The 16,213-nt window shown below is 38.3% G+C and overlaps 1 protein-coding gene across 1 annotated transcript in view; it reads right to left on the reverse strand.

The window, feature by feature from the left end:
- GPC5 (glypican 5) overlaps window positions 1–16,213 on the reverse strand; it is a gene marked incomplete at its 3' end in the record, with an annotated part of 589,849 nt that overhangs the window by 479,976 nt on the left and 93,660 nt on the right. The gene's annotated exons all lie outside the window — the stretch shown is intronic.

Here is a 16,213-nt window from a genome sequence, read left to right on the forward strand (position 1 = left end):
ACAAGATACATTAAGCAGACTGAACAGCACACATCTGTGTAAGCTAGGACTGGTGAAAAACTAATACTGTATGTGATTTATGAAAACTTGGTAGTCAACTTTGAGAGAGAAAAAGAGAGAGAGGAGATCAATGTGGCCTCCAAGGAAGGCATCCAATTTTGAAGTAGAAACATATTCAAAATGCTACCATGTGAAGGAAGGAATGTGTATCCCATACAAGGATTATTGCTTCCTATTGCATTTTAAATCCCCGCATGTAAAAACAGAGGCAGCAAATAAATCTCATTTTCAAGTTATCATGCATTAAAGAGAGAAGTGCAAGTCTTAGGGACGATCTTTCCAACTAAGACCTCCTGTAGTGCTAGTTAAGAAATACATTTAAAATTGAGAATAGAATAAACACATCTAATTCTAATGAGTTTGTTGTCATATATGCTGTATGTGGTGATACTGAAAGACTCGTTGAATGCACTTGCTTAGCCCAGTGAAAAGAAGAAAGAATCAGCATTATTACTATATAAGAACTAGTGTTCACCTTATGATTCGAAATTGAAGGTAAAGTTGAAAGTGAGTAGTCCTTTTAGGCTGTAGTTCACGTCACAACTCAGACATGTTATAGTTTAAACCTCCTTCAAATGACATGCATGAATTTACCTGCACAACAACAATTATCTCTGGACACACAACTAATGTCCTTTAAGGGATTACACTTTGAAGATCACTTGAAGTATTCATTTAATCGTTTCTTCTTAGAGGCTGTATCTCTTTGGAGAGCATCTCACTACCTTCCTTCTTATCCTCAACTTCAGTTTCAAACCTCTCTCACACTATTTCCGCCATCACTTCTTCTTCAGAACACATTAAAGCATATTCCACCAGCTTAACTGAACTCCCCATTTCCCCCTGTAAGTCTACACTTTTTCCATGCTTCATGCATCCTTATGAAAGTTTGCTCCTTTAAGAGCCAGCCTCTGCAGCAGCCTATCCCATCAGCCAGTATAATGGATATATTCCAGAGACACAAAATGTTTCCATCATTTCACTTGTCGCACTTTTATCAAATTATTTTATGCTCACTGATGTGACACAGGGAGCATTATGCTTATGATCAGCTTTGATGACAAAGCAACTGATTGTTCAAGTTGCCTCAGTTCCAGCTTCCACTACTTCAGCTACTCTTTGCCTTACCAAAAATAAAAACAAAGGTTTAACAGAGAGTGAGAGTCAGATTCAGATATTTGGGAAAGAGGCTCTGTCTCATGACAGGCCTAGCTCAGGTGTGCAGGGTGTTGTAGGTCTCGGGTCCCTGGCACATCTGAACAAAGCACCTTTGCTGTCCAGGCACTCACAGAGCCTGACTGCAGGGTGAGAGCCTGTGGGGAGAGGAGAAAGAGGGTGGAGATGATTCGCTGCTAATGCAGCCCCTGAGCAGATGAGTACCAGTCCTTCAGGTCAAGGGAAAAACAAAACAAACAAAAGAAATAAATAAATTGGCTCCACCTATAGTAAAATGAAAAGAACTCATGTACAGTCACCTTTACTAGGAAAACAAGAGAATCCACAGCTATCCATGTTTCTTGAATTTACAATAGTCTCATTATATTTTGCTCTGATTAAAATGAACAAGAAAGGAAAACTTTTACCATCATAGTGCCTTGAGAAATGGAGGTTACTTGTTTTATATGTGTTGTACATAAACAGTTGTTACAAAAGACTGCCTAACAGACTTCCTCTGTTCTCTCTGAGTCTATGTCACAAGAAATCCATTTGCAATACTAGAAAATCTGTAATGTAAATACAAACCTTAGTTTTCAATACAAAACCTTTCTTAAAAATTAATCTTGACAAAACTTTACTTATAAAAATAACATTAAAACCCAGAAATTATCTGAAATGTCTTTTTAAGAACTGAATTTTTCCCCAGTGTTGGAAAATTCTGAAAAATCTAATAAAAAGCATTTGCCCAGCACCACATACACCTCTGCCATTCTCACAAAGACACACATGACAGTAATCATACTGCTGAGAACTCAGTTCTGTTAATGAGAGCAGCAACAGAAAATCAGCTCTTTAGCAGTCACTTACTTATTCAGATACAGTTTCTGAAGGATGAGCTACTTCAGCATTTATAGTGGTGATGTCAGCATCTCTGTTACCTTCCTCATATCTGTGATATTTAAACCTCTGGAGCACTGGCTTTGTGTGGTGTTGGCTCTTCTTTCTGTGTTTGGTACATAATGCTCCTGTTGCTCACCCAGCTGAACCCAGCCTGGAGTTTTAATTGTTCGGTAGTATCTGTCGCTTATATATTAACTTTATGTGCATGACAAATTTACTTTTGCCTCCCCCCCCTAGCCCAGTCTTCATTATCACCTGGTTTCTGCAGTGAACTTGTGTATATGAAAATGTCATGTACTTTTGTCTTGCCTTCAGGTGTCTGTTCTGTCTGTGAGACAAATAATTTATATGTCCATATACCCAAACATGCCGGTGTTTCATTTCCCAATACAGGGCTGGTGACAGTCTAAAAACCAGATAAATACAGTTTCCATAATAATGTCTGCTTTATATTTATTAACACATTCTTTAGATCTACAGGAAGTACATGTGGTAAGCATAAGACCACCTGATTGTATTTCTTGTGTTTTCTAAGGGATTACAAGTATATGCATTAAGCTACATTGTTTCTTAATTTTCAGTCTTTGGAATGCAAAATTTACCATCCAATTGTGAAATCATTCAGTGCTATTATTTCCAGTCTTGAGAGACTGGAATCTTAACTTTGAGAGAAGAGCAATGCTCTCACTACCCTACTGAACTAATAAATTACCATTCTGCATCTGATCAGAATTTATTCTTCCTATCTTCAAGTTCCACTGGAATGGGATTTCCGCTGAATGTTTCCACAAACTGAGCATTTTTCTTGGCTTCAAAAACAAAAGACTGTGCAAAACAATCCTCAAAGGGAAAAATAGAAAAGTGAAACTGAAAAATCATCAGAAAAATAATTCAGTGAGATACCTCTCACTGAATTTCAGAAAGAATGAAAGACTTCCAGAAAATTTTAAAATATGCAAGCCTCAACTTGCTAGGATTTTTTTTTCTCTTTTTCTTTTTTCTTTTTTTGAAATGTTAATACCCCACAATATTTAAGGGCATAAAAAGAAACCTCAGAAAATTATAAAACTCCTGATTTTCACAGTTCAGACAAACCTATTGTCATTATCGTCAGCATGCTGCTATTATGCACAATTTGTATGCCACAGTATGATGACTGAGTTAATTAAAAGCTCTTGCAATAACCACACAGTTAAATTGCAATTAGTGCCACACGTGAACTTTATGGCAGTTTGATTTTGCTTAGTGCGATTCCCTAAAATGTCTACTTATGATTACTCAGAGTTTGGAAAAATGGAGCATTATAAACCTTCATATTTAAACAGGACTGCACAATGATGGGAGCATTATATCAAAAATGGTGGGACACTGTCCTCCAAGTTCAGGCACTCAGTATGAGAAATGTGTCACATTCTTTGTTTCGGTTTTGGTTTGTGCCTTTTGCTCTTTTTTCCCACTATACAAATGATTCTTTCTGACCTCAGCATTTCGACTGAAATTATTTCACATCAAATGACTGAAGCAAACAGTGCGCTGTCCTGTGATACACTTCAAACTAGATTTACCAAGTCTCAGTAGACTCAAGTTTTAAATGCCTGCATGGACTGTGGCCACACTGATGCCTCGCAGGTCTGTGAAACTGGATCAATCTAGTTAACACCTGACATACACTCCATTTACAGGAAATCCTAGAGATTTCCTAGATCCTTACATTACAGTGCTTGCTAAACTTACCAAAAAAAACCCCACGAAATAGTTAAAGGAACTCTTTAAATAAAGGAAAGGGCAGTTTTCAGACTCCTGATTCTGATACCCAGGCAGCTGAGTTTCTACTCAGAGGGTCTGTACCCAGAGAGGTGTCTTCTCCTCTATTCCTTGATGCACAGCACAGTCTAAGTGACTAGCTATGCCATAATCTGATTTTATTTAGTGCATGTTTTCATTAGTGATTAGTCTGGTGGCTTTCAGTTCTAGTTGTCAGATCACAAACTTGCCAGATTCCTTACAGTTAAATCCTCTCAAACACTCCTGAGCAAACAGACAGCTGATATCTAATAACCCTAAAACAAAGCTAGAATGAATATCAGGCTGGTTGGGAATACATTTGTTACAAATAAAATTGTGGTAAATTTTATTTTCCTTTCTAGAAAAACACAAGGAATATTTTCCTCTAGAAACAGGTTCTTGATGAATTGCCAGCATTTTCAGCACCTGATTACTAATCAAAAATACTGAAGATTTTGATCAAGGAAAACAATGCATTAAACTGTTACAGTTTCTTTGGTTTGTTTTATTTCAGCTAAACCACAAGAGGGAGCATCAGTATTTCAGTATTCCCAAGCACTTCAGAGCCTTCTATTGGTTTTGGGTTTTGGGTTTTGGGTTTTTTTTTTTGCTTGGAACGGTTGCTCATTTAATCTCAAACTTCTGTTTCAAAGGAAAATGCATTTTGATATACAAGAGGGTGCACATGGCATGGAAGATTAAAGTATTCCCTTTTGAGACCAAATCCAAGGTTTTGAAAACAAGGAGAGCAAACATGAGGTAATAAACATCTGTTTTTCCTTCAGAACAGGAAAATGTGAATATGCAATTGTTAATGTGAGGAGAGACTGGTGGAGTACCACCAGGGTTTGCAAACCAAGAAAACCATGAAGAAATTCTTTACTATTTCCTTTCCTTTCTTTGCAAATTTTGTCCTCTTTACCTGTGACTACTTGACTCTAACAATATGTCTCAGACGTAGAGAAATAAGCAAGTTGTGGAGTTACAGTGGCAAATTACAAGATTCATACCTACGCTTAAGCATTTTACAGAATTTGCAGAACAAGACCATGACAAGTGAAGAGGAAAACATTGTGAACAAAAGCCTAGAGAATCAGAGAGCAATGATTACACTTAGAATAATGCCTGCTCAAACTACTAAACAATTTAGAATCCCCTGCAAGACAAATCTTAAATAGACTTGCCAGCTAATGATACTTTCCAAGAAATTTTATTCACAGTTGAAATTGAAATTTCAGGTGATATGTGAAAACATGCAGTTACAATTTTTCAAGAGAGATAGAGATGGAAGTGGTTTCAAGCTCAAACCTAATCAGGTGGTATTGAGGAAAAATTAAACTGCAGATGTACAGAATGCACACCCACCACCAAGGCAGTGGTAGCCTCCTCAGGAAAAAAACTGAAGTGTTGGAAATAAAAGGAACATAATTTTTTGTGATATATAAATTGAAGTACAACTTGGAGATACTGAACTAATAATTCCACTTGGCTTGGCACTATGCAGCACCACTACCAAGGGGAAATGCCCCATCTCTGGAAGTATTCAAGGCCAGGCTGGATGGGACTTTGAACCTCTGGTCTGGTGGAAAGAGTCCCTGTCCATGCCAGAGGGGTAGAAGTAGATTATATCTAAAGTCCTTTGCAATGCAAACCATTCTGTGAGTCTACAAAATCTTCAGTCAAGGCCAAGGAAAGAGACAAAAAGGCAAAGAGTTTTCAAACCAGCTTTTTATAATCAGAATCTTTTCATATGGTTTTGTAAAAGATCGCTGTTCAAGCTGTTGGATTCTAGGAGTCACAGTCCCCAGATTTCACATGATTGAGACCCATATCCTCCTCCTACCACTATATTTATCGAAATCAGTAATCCTGTCCAAGTTCCGGAGACTGTTCTCATATCTTATCAGTGTTTAATTTTCTCTGCTTTCCTTCATAATTTTGCATGTTGGGGATTGCAAAATGAAATCTAAGAGCCCATTAAATATGAGCTACTTAATATACTTTTAATTTTTGTCTTCTGGTCTTTAATTACTAAAATTCTAAATGGTTTTAATTCTGCTACTCCATTCATGAGGGACTAACACTCAGCAAGTCTGGCACTAAAAATAGTTTCTCCTCCTGAATGGAGCTGGAAGGGAAGGAAATGATTTTTTTTTTTTTTTTTTACTTTAAATGACTTAATGTCAGGGGAAATCCGAATGTTCTCAGCCAAGTTACCCTGCAGCCAGAGCACAGCACTGCCAGTTCAAACTCTTCAAAGGCAGTTCAACAAAAACTGCTTCTTACGCAAGGCTGCCAGCTCCCCCGATCCAAATCTGCTTCAGTGGATGCCAAGGTGTTTCATTTATGTTCAGTGAAAGCACTCTGTGGTTCTCCTCCAAAAAGAAATTATACAAAACCAGCAACAGCTCTTTTCAAAGATCAGCTGCTTGTGTGTAGTTTGACTGATTTATTTGTGCTTTCTAGTGGTTCAAATATACTTTATTACTCCTTATTTCTGTACAGCTCTGACAAGAGGACTAACATTCTGCTGTCTTGTAGAACACAGGCAGAATTGTTCTTTAAATCTAGGTCTAAGACTATCCAGGGTCACCTGTGGAAACCAAAAGAAATTCAGTAGATGTGTGATTGTCAATGGAAGCAGAACTGGGGCTCTATACTTTATCAGGCACATTACTCACTTAAATCATAAAATGCATTTCAATTTATAATACATAAAGAATTAGTGAAAACAAACCAAGCTGGCTGCATCAGCATATCTATACAACACATTTACACTTAATTACAGGCTGCAATTTATGTTCCAGAATTGTGAAGAGCAGAGCAGTTTTGTTAGCAAAATTCTGTAACAAAAGTATGTCAGTTAATAAAGTCATGTCCACTTAAAATAACAATCATAATGCATTATTTCATTTAGCATTAGACACTGTCAATGACTCTTTCTGTAATCGGAGGGTCACCTTTTCATGATTATAAGGATAAAAAAAGTCAGAAAAAAAGAAGGGGAAACCCCACTATTTTATTTACTATTTCAGAGAACCTACGTGTTTCTTCCCCATTCCAAACTGCAGCTTACAAGATCAATGTTTCTGCTTCCTATATCTGTGTATTAAGTGTTTCAGTCCCTCTTCACGCTCTTCTTCGAAACCTGGGTAAAACAGTTTGCTTTGAAGATCTTCTGTGACATACAACACGGTCACTAATTCACTCATGTTCGTATCATTTCAGGGGCCAAAACAGTCCAGAAAGCTCATTTCCTTTAAAATCTCTGGATTTGTCCTTAAAAAAGCTTTTCTCTTTCATTACAAAGCACTGGTACTGATTTAAAGGCCAACTGAGATACCAGAAGTCAGCTCAGCTCAGTATCTCTCTCTTTGTGAAGTTACTCTGTTTCACAATGAAAAATGAAGAGCAGAGAAAAAACACATACCCAGCTTACAGAAAGGATTGTTAGTGTTCTTAACACTTGTTCATACCTTCTACTCAGCTTTGGGGAAAGAGTGAAAAGTCTCTTTCCTTCTCCTTTTGCAAATACGAAGAATCAGATTGCGGTATTTTCAGTCTCTTAGAGAATCTTTCTCACCTTCAGTCCAAGCGCCCAGTGGCACACTGAGACAAATCTGCCATTGTGCCAAAGCAGAGTTAGATATCTATCATATCACCTAAATCCAGACCATGATGCCAGCCTAGACTGCTTACTCCATATTTTTCAGACCTCTGAGTCCCCATGCAGACAATGGAAAGAGGAATGTCATTTCACATCTGTGCGTTTTGCACAAATTTTGCCTAATGTTCTGTTACTTAAAGAAAAGATAAAAAAGGGGAGGTGCATTAAAGAATCTATGCCTTCCTGACATAACAGATCTCAATCTTAAAAAAGAAATGCAGCAAAATTGAACATTTAACGTAAGTTTCAAGTGATTTCAAATTGTGAAGCGGGTTCATTCAAAACACATTAAATACGGATGCATAATGCATGCCACAATATACTCCTACATTATTAACTTGGCAGTCTAGATTGAACATATCTCATGTGGACCTGCACTTCTCAGCATTGCTTGCCAAAGCCATGTCTGTGTGTTGATAACTGCAGTGGGCTGGACTGGGCTAAGAGCCAAAGGCCCACCCAGCTGCTCTCTCACTCCCCTTCCTCTAAAGAATAAGGGGTGAGAAATAAAAAGCTTGTGGATCAAGATTCAGACAAGGAGATCCCTCACCAATTAATGTCATGGCCAAAACAGCCTTCATTTGGGGAAGATTAATTATTGTATTTCAAATTAAAAAGAGATTGTGACAGTGGGAAACAGCTTAGACTAGAAACATCTCCTTCCTAACTCCTCCCTCCTTTGTCTCAGGGTAAATCTCATTCCTTCATTTCCAGCTCTTCCGTTGCCCCTCAGTCCCCCAGGTATTGCAGGGGGCTCGAGGACCAGGGACTGTTGTCAGTCCATAATACTTTGCCAGTACAACTGCAGCCCATACAAGTAAGTCCACTGTGGGAGACACAGGGAAGGATCTAGGCAATTCAGCAAATAAATTTTAAAAAAGCACTTTTCAGAAAAGTATGAGATATGAACTCACCGAAGGTGAAAAGTATGTCTTCTGTCATTTCCATATATAAAAAGAAAATTAGAAAAAAAAAAAAAAAAAAAAAAAAAGAAAAAGAAAAAAAAAAAAAAAAAAAAAAAAAAAGAAGAGCAATAGAAAAGGATGTATCTTGAAAGTGGTACCAAAAGCTGATATACCACATATTTAAATTCTGAGAAGCTGAGGAACATAACAACTGATTTTGTTTAGACAGTCATGGTTTCACGGTTTCATGTTCTGCTATTATGTTTAAAAACTTCTCGATGGAAACAAGTGCTTCCAGTGTTTGCCACACATCTCCCAGTGTATCATAAGCCTTAATATAAAAGACAACAGGATATTATCAAGGGGATGTCCAGCAATGTGCACGTATTTTGTCTTTCCAATTTGCATTTGAGTACAATGCCTGGATATATTGAAGGAGCAGATCATAACCCTAATACCCATTTTTCCACATTGTGTGCATAACTATGCACATATTATTGCCTCTGCCAATATTCTGTGCATGATTTCAAGCCTGTTTCTACACATTAGAAAAAAGCAGAACACTTGCACTGTAGAAGGACACCAATTCTGAGGATAATCCAGCAACATCAGGCATACAGCTGCCATTCCAACACACAAAATGCTCTGAGTTGTGACTACCACCATTTTTATGCTAAATGTTGTAGCAGGTATCTTCTTGTTATTGGATAAACAGTGACTCCAATCACAAAAAAAAAAAACAAAAACCAGCATAGAGACTTGTAGTAATATATAGTGTCTGATATACATGCCAAAAATAAGGGTAATACTTCAGACCTCAGTAAATGCAAGTTACTGAAACATATAGAAAGGATGGATCAACAAAAAAAGATGGGAAGAGCTGTCCAACTGCTGAGTATGTTCAGGTAGGAATAAAGCCCAGTATTTACTGAAAACAACTTTTCATTAGTTAGAAACAAGCCATTAACATTTTATTTTGTGACTTTAAGTTTGTTTCCAAAGTTCTCTACTCTCTTTTCTGATGAACAAAACCTAGCTTAGCTTCAGAAGAAAACTTTTTGATAGACGCAAGGAGCTTTTCCATGATGAAACAAAGGGGAAGTGAAATACAACACCAGAAGAATCTGAATTTGATGGAGGTCATGACTGCATGTTACATTAAAAAAAGACAGATGTGTAAAAATATGCCAAACTGTATCATAGAAGCAGTACAGTTTTTCACAGCTATGGCTGTATGCATATCTGAATGGAGAGAAAGGGGAAGTGATGGTCTTCAACTCTGTGTTAGGTGAAGCAGGAATCTTCTTCTTGAACTCAATTGTATTAGACTTTAAACCCAATTACTGTTCAGCAGTTTTCACAAATCAGTTTCTATTGATCTCATGAAGTAATTAAAATTCATCAATGTATCAAGTAATTTAAATTCAGCAAAGTTTTGATGGTGCAGTCATATGTCAAAAGCTTCAAGCAGAATTCTACAATTTTATTCCAAAATCTGCTTTGCTGAAAATTATAGGGGTTTGGGGTTTTTTTGTCTTTTTTAAAGCTTGAAAGAACTTTATGGCAAGTAGCTCACTTGGGGGTTGTCTTTTACAAATTGGTAATGGGAACACACACTCGCTGAAAGTTAAAGGAGTACAAGGCTAAGTCCAGATGGATAGTTTGGTGACAGGAACAATATAATTAATTTTCCCATAAAGTCAAATTTAAGTTTTATCTGTTCAATCTCTAAACCAAAGCTCATTTTCCCTCCAAATCTTATCACCAATATCTCCACTTCTCTTGAGAACAAAAGTACTACTATTGAGTGGCAGCTTGGCTACCACTTCCTTTGAGAACCTCGAGGCTATCACTCCATTAGTCTCAAATTTTATCATCCTGTTGTGGGGAATTTTATCCATGCTTAGATATTGTATGAAGAGCAATTCATTCTTCTGCTTTGACCAAAGATCTGTGAAATAAATAGACAGGACATACAGACTTGTGAAGATTCACAAGTTTTAGCAATATGCTTGCCATGTTGCTAAATGTTCACCAGCCATGAGATGAAGCCAATGCCCACATCCTGCACTATGAACATGTTATGTTCCTGCCCTGCCCATGATCCCTCTGTGCGGGTCCTATCTCACCACAGCTACTGGGTAAAAAGATGGTTGGCTCCTCAGTAAGAATATTCCCCTGATGCATGTACCTTCTAAACCATTTCACAGAATCAGATTTATTTAGGAGGGGTTTGGTGAGGTCATATTGTCTAACATCCCTATTTAATCAGGGTCAGATAAAGCTGATTGTCCAGGTTCATATTTAGTTGGGTTTTGAATATTTCCAAAGATGGAAACTCTAGAACCTCTCTGGACAACACATTCTATGCAATTTCACAGGGTTTGATTTCTGCTCATTGCCTCTTATTCAGTCAGTGAGTAAGGATGAAAATAGCTTGGCTTTTTCCTCTTCAGTGTCTCATACCATGTATTTATACACATTGGTAAGATTCCCCCTGAGCCTCTTTCTTCTCCAGGCTCAACAGCTCCATCTCTCTCAGCCTCCCCATACATGGAAGATGCTCCAGTCTCATATTCATCTTTGTGGCTGGACTCGCTTCAGTCACTCCATAACTTTCTCATGCTGGGCAGCCCAGAACTGGACAGAGCACTTCAGATGTGGTCTCAGCAGTGCTGAGAAGGGATGTTATCACCTCCCTCAAACTGCTGGCAGCACTCTTCCTAATGAAGCCCAGGAGGCTTTTGGCCTTCTTTCCTGTTGGCCTACTTTACTACTTTACATTTCTCATGTTCAGCTTGGTGTCCTCCAGGACCCTCACGGCATTTCTTCCAAAGCTACTTCCCAGGCACGCAGCTTCCGGCAGCTGTTGATGCACAGGGTTATTCCTCCCCAGGTACAAGATTTTTCACTCTCCTTTGTTGAACTTCATCAGTATCTCCTCAGGTCAATTCTTTAGCCTGCCAAGGTTCCTCTGAATGGCACAACCATTTGGTGTATCAGCTGCTCCCCCCAGTTTTGTACTGTCAGCAAACTTGCTGAGGGTAAACTGTTCCATCACCCCGTCGACTAATGAAACATTAGAGAGTATCTGCCCCAGCATCAGCCCCTGGGAGTCAGTGCACTAGTGACTTGCCTCCAGTTGTACTTTGTGCTGCTGCTGACAATCCTTTGGGCCCAGGCACCCATCCATTTTTCAGTCTTCCTCACTGTGCATTTTGACAGTTTATATTTAAAGATGTTGTAGGAGAAAGTCTCAAAGGCTTTGGTAAACATGAGGTAGACATCATTCATTGCTCTACCCATATCCTACCAATCTGGCTGTCCTATTAAGGTTGTCAAGTAGGTTAACCATTACTCCCAATCAACTTTTTCTCCATTTGTTTGGAATATAGTTTCCAGGATTAGTTACTCCATCACCTTTCCAGGGATCGAAGTAAGGCTGACTGACCTGCATATTCTCCTGTATCATCCTTCTTAATCTCTTTGAAGACATCACTTTATTATAGCAATTCTAGGTGTTTATAGCTAATCAATTCCAGCAAAAATAACCAGGAAGAAAAATAAAGCTCTAAATAAAGTCCATTAAATTCTTCTTTCTGCTAGTATTCTATGCCACAAGAAAGATCTTGCTTTTTTTCTCAGTATTAGACAGCTGATTAAAAAGAAAAAAAAAAAAAAAAGAAAAAAAAAAAACCAACAAGACAAAAGTCTCTCCTAATAGAATATAATTATGCCTATTTTTTAGGAGGCACATAACTGAGATATGCTTTCAAAATAAGACTGAGATGAAAGGACTTGAAAGCTTCCACAGTTTTCATATTTTTGTTGTCTCCAACTGTTTGGAAAAACTTTCAGAACACAGTGAAGACAAAGTGCTTTTGAAAAGCCATTCTAAATTTTTGTAGGCTTATATTACATATAAAAGTACATACAAGAATTTTACCAAACCTGTATCACAGATTCCTCACTTTCAAAATAAGGAAATGACAGAATTTGTGTGATTTTTTTTGACGCTGTGTTTCTGATTCTCACATTTTATATGCATATGTATGTTTTAGTATCATGATCACATACTTCATTTTCCTTCAGATCCCAAAATCATCAGTGCTCAGAATAGCCAATGAACAACTAATCAATATTCTTTTTCATCTCTTATATTCAATATTAAACTCAGACACCACTGATCTTTCGGGAATCAAGAACAAAACTCATATGCAAAGTTGGCAGGGAAGATTTAAGTACAAAGCCCTGTGAATTTTAGCTTTCTCTTCTCTTCTCTTCTCTTCTCTTCTCTTCTCTTCTCTTCTCTCCTTTCCCCTTTTCCTTCATCTTTTGCCTGACCTCAGACCCACTTCCCCTTCTCTCAGGTCGTCTTGCTGCACTCCAGTGAACCTCTCACTTGTGGGTTGCCCAACATAGGGCAGCACCAGCCTTCAAGCAGCAAAACCAAACTCTGGCTAAGAGCACAGACACTCCCTCAATCAGCTTGACTTTCAGCTGCCAGGACAGCATGCACAGAGGCAGAGGGGTGGGAACAGAGAGCTGAGGACAGTGCCAGAGCAGGACTTGGGCGATTCAGGGTGAGACAGGCTTAAACTGCTGTTGAACCACACCGTAAGTGAGTGACACAGAAGGCTGCTCTTCCATGGCCTGGGGCTGTGACATTAATCCATTGTCTTGGGTTGCAATATGTAACCAAAAACGTGTAGTGTATTTGCCATCTGTTGAAACCAGTTAGGAAGATGTTTTCTTTATCTCTTGTATAAGCCGTTCCTCATAACTCTGAGGGGGAGGGGGCAGGTGCCTTCTGCTAATGGGCCAGCTGTTAAAACCAGGTGGGGCAGCGTTCTTTATCTCTTCCACAACCCATCCTCCCCCCAGGGGGATATCTGCTGTTAATGGGCAACAAAGGCTCACCACATGACTGATAAAATTACAGCATCCCATTGTGAAATGCTCCACCCAGCAGGAGGACCCAAGCATTCCTACTTGGATGAAACCTGAAAGTCAGAATACCAGAGCAGCCTGTTTTCCACTGGACTGCCAGAGGAAGACGGGACCCATCTCACCACCACTGGATCCTTCTATAGGATCAGCTCCAACAGAACCACATCTGTCACTCCAGGAGGACTTATTTGGACTGCTTCCAACACCCTGACCAACAGGGTGTCAGGTTCTATTCTGACTCTGTCAGTGTTTCTAGCAATTTTCTTGGTTTTGTTTGCTTGGGGTTTTTTGGCATTACTACATTTGTATTTTTAATATTCCCAGTAAAGAACTGTTATTCCTATTCCCATATCTTTGCCTGAAAGCCCCTAATTGCAAATTTGTAATTGTTTGGAGGGAGGGGGTTTACATTCTGCATTCCAAGGGAAGCTCCAGCTTTCCCTTGGCAGACGCCTGTCTTCCCAAACCAAGACATCCATACATAAAGGGAGTGGAAAAATGCTCTTCTGCTGGGGATAGCAGGCTCCATCCACACCAAAACTTTGTAAATCTTGCTAAAATCTCTCTTTGTCCCTCTGTCTTAACAACAACAGTAGTTTTGGTAACAGAGTGGGGGTGACATGAAGCAATTTATTGTAACTTGTAAACAAATTTCCATGGGCTGTTTGCTTGGTTTTTGGTTTGTTGTGGTGTTTTGGTCTGGTTTGGGTTTTTTACACATATGTAAAGCTGAAATGTGTCATAAACTTCTTGTGCATTCATCAGGCTATACAGTGCCCCCTATGGGGATTCTGTTGGCTATACCCAAGCTCAGAGACCAGCCTGTGGCAACTTGGGCCAAGCACAAAAGAAGCACAGGATGAGGCTACAAGGTGCTCTGTAACAATGGGCAATTTTAGCTGTTATCCAGTGTGTAAAGACTATGTACCTTCTTCTTCAGATTATACAGATAAAGCACACTGTTCTCTTTTTGTATGGTGCAGCTCTCTTAAACCTCTATTACACTATAACTGCACCAGCATTCACACAGCTGTTTGCTAAAAAATTTCTGTTCCAGCTAAAAAGCATAGAGTAGACTATGTAGTGAGCAATATATGGACACATACAGACTTCAGGAACAGAAGTGGCATTAATTATATGACAATATGTAGGCGTGAAAATACACAGATCCGTGAATAGTTGCACAACCCACACATCTCCACTAGATTCTACAGAATAGCATCAAATAATGCACAGGTATCGAGATGATGAACAGGCTGCACTTATTTGTCAGTCAGCAGAGCTGTGGGAGGCAGGAATTAAAGGTGATTTTGAAACAGTAAGAAGAAAGGGAAAGACAAATTCCAGATGGACACAGAGTGGCACTGCTCTGCTGACCCAAGCGGAAAAGGGAACAAGCTGTAAATTACTAGAAAAAAAGAGTTTTGTAAAAGGAGGCCATGCTATATAGGCAATAGTGCTCCTTCCACACCACATAGAGCTTAGAGCATGAATATACATCAGATTTAAATAATCCTGTAAAGTGTTAGAAAAAATTCTTTACATATGGTTATTTACACAAACATAGCCATGAATGAATAAAAAGACTGCACAACTACATGTATCATTAAGCAGGATACTCTGTAGATTCTCACATTAACATTTACATAATTATATATGATACTTCCAAACATTTAGCCATTTTTCTCTGTTCACTTCTTTAAAACTCACAAAATGTAATGAAATTCTCTTTTAAAACTGCAGACTGCTGCATGCCTAAGCAAACCATTATTTGCTTGCCCATAATCATCTTTTCCCTGTCTGTTAGAGTCACTGATGCATTAATTGCTTATCAAAACCTGAAACAGTTCATGAGTCATTCTGAAGATAAAATAAATATTAATGAGCCATTTTCAATGAAATCCCTGTCCTCTGCCTCTTAAAGCTGAAGGACTGTATTTATTACATGTCAGAATTAAGTCTTGATACTAACAAATGGGAAAATATGAACTATACTGACTAGATCACCATGTTTCAAGGGATCATTGCATTATAGTCTTATTTGACCAAGTTAGTGATCAAAGAGAGAAAGGACTGGTTAATTATAACAGAGAAATTAGGTGAAAAAAATGTCTAAGTCTGGTGCAGTTGGAGTCAAAAATGAAATATGTGGGTTCTGAAGCTGGGAAATGCTTCTATATCAGATGATTTTAATGTAACATTACTAAACATACAATCTTCGAACAAACACCTTGGCAACAAATATTACATAAGAAATTTTAGTATTCTTTACACTGAATGAAGGATGGGGAGAAAGAAGGCTTGGAGTTTTTAGGAATATCAAAATAAAGCATTTTACTTTGGATCAATATACAGTTTTCATTAAGCAAAAACACTAGGTGGAGGGCTCTTCACTCATTTAATTTTTTACTAAAATTCAGTGAAATATGCTATTTTGGACTGTAAAAATGTTCATTTTGAAAACATGAGTGTGCTGAGAGATTTTTAAGTCTGAGCCAATGACAATTCACTGTTGAAAATTCAAGTCTAAAACTTTTTAAATTAAATGACTCAGGATGAAGTAGGAAACACAAGTCCTTCCCTTAAACCGTTTTTTGCTTGTTCTAGCTTGTTCCTGAAAATAGTAGGCAAAGAAGACCCCAAAGAAATCAATGGAGCAACAGGGTATTTCCCTAAAAGGTAAATCTGAAATAACTTAGGAATTAGAGAGACATCAGTAAGCCACTTTTGAGTCAAACTGTAAGTGAAAAAACCTTTTCCAAAAAAATGGCAGCTTTTCTCAAGGAAG

This window comes from Zosterops lateralis (genome assembly GCF_965231275.1).
Source record: "Zosterops lateralis genome assembly, chromosome: 2".
NCBI lineage: Eukaryota > Metazoa > Chordata > Aves > Passeriformes > Zosteropidae > Zosterops > Zosterops lateralis.